The following is a 1634-nucleotide window of genomic DNA, read 5'->3' as shown; positions in this document are numbered from 1 at the left end:
ATGTCCATACCCTAGACAGTGTGCACCGCACCCATTAGGTGTGAATATACCCATGCCCTCCTGCCCCATCCACCTGTCCAATACCCGATGAATGTCACTACTAAATGTGCACATAAGTGTTGATAAGTTAATACTAATTTGATGGTGAGTACATGTGGTGCTTATTTTTCCATTCTTGTGATACTTCACTTAGTAGAATGAGTTCCAGCTCTATCCAGGATAATACAAGAGCAGAACTACATGAAATCAATAACAAAAAAGCTATATGGAAGGTTAATAAAGCAAAAAATTGGTACTTTGAAAAAATAAACAAAATTGACATACCTCTTGCTAGATTAACAAGAAGCAGAAAAGACAGGACTCTAATAAGCTCAATCAGGAATGAAAAAGGAGAAATTACAGCTGATACCATGGAAATACAAAATATCATCTATGACTACTAAGTGGAGACCTTACATCTTTTATAAATGGCTGATAAAGGGAGTGAAATCATTCTGGTAAATCTCTTAAAATGCTCTTAAAAATTGGTTTGTGAAACCAAAGAATTTGCAAAATAGTTCAATTTTACTGCAGGAAACAAGTAGTAGTCGCTATATTTCTAATTCCACATACATTCCCCTGGGAAATACCTTAAGTTCTTAGAAGCTAAATAAATGTCTTGCCACGTCTTTTAGGAAAGCAGGTATACTGAGGTTCCATGTCCTGTAAAAGCCAAGTAGTACCACTGGCCTCACAATAGCAAAAGGAAGGAAGAGACCTTTTACAGAAATTAATCATTGAATAGTTTCTTCAGTAACAATTAAAATAAGAAAATTCTGCTCAGAATGAAGCCAAAGTTTTCTGAGTATTAGCAAAACAGTATTGATACTGTGAGTGGACTTCTCAATGTTCTTCTGTCCCTGTACAATGTGTGAAACATAGTTAAGTTCAATAAATGTTTTGTGCCATAACTTATGAATTAGAACAATAAATTTAGCTATAAATTCATATATTTTACATAATATTTACTTTTTCCTAGTTCATTTCAATATTTGACATGGAATATTTCTAACTTTTAAATAGGTACTAAATCTCCGGAAAACAAATTTTGACTTGACGAAGTAAGTAGAGAAAAAATGTTTTGTCACAGGAGGAAGAGAATTTTCCATCACAACCCCTTCTTGCTGGAATAAATTGCAGGAGATCCATTGTTCAGGTATCCCAGCTTCAGGGCTCGATATAATTACTCCCTTTTTTTCTTCTTTCCTGCTGTCGCAAACATTCGGCAAAAAAACAGACAACATTTTGTGATGATGAATGTAGCAGTTGCCACACAGGCCAGCAGGAACCCAATCACATCCAGAGAGTGGTACTGGAACCAGGTGAGGTCGTGGGCTGCAACCCGAAGGTGTTTGGCTCCTTTGTGGCGCATGACATACTCGATCCAGAAGACTGCTCGATCCAGGGGCTTTGTTGGCTGATCATGATGAATTCTTGATAACTTCATAGCGTTCTCTTTATAGCTGAAGGAAAAACATCAACATTCCAACACCAAAAGTAAGTTTATTGCCTAAACATATAAAATCCATGGAAGATGTTTGAAAAGTATCAAAACAAATGCCATAGAATTGCCTTAGAGAAGTACACTAATACTC

At 36.2% G+C, this 1634-nt stretch overlaps 1 pseudogene across 1 annotated transcript in view; it reads right to left on the bottom strand.

Annotated features, from left to right (window-relative positions):
• Positions 1-405: 405 nt before the first annotated feature.
• Positions 406-1634, bottom strand: part of LOC105819303 — a 13743-nt pseudogene continuing 12514 nt past the window's right edge. The window contains exon 5 of the transcript XR_001137954.1: positions 406-1631. The product of XR_001137954.1 is annotated as a UDP-glucuronosyltransferase 2B31-like (transcript). The remainder of the gene's footprint in view (positions 1632-1634) is intronic.

This window comes from Propithecus coquereli, unplaced genomic scaffold, assembly GCF_000956105.1.
Source record: "Propithecus coquereli isolate 6110/MARCELLA unplaced genomic scaffold, Pcoq_1.0 Scaffold479, whole genome shotgun sequence".
NCBI lineage: Eukaryota > Metazoa > Chordata > Mammalia > Primates > Indriidae > Propithecus > Propithecus coquereli.
The sequence above is the reverse complement of the archived record's forward strand: the minus strand, read 5'-3'. Positions and strand labels throughout refer to the sequence as shown.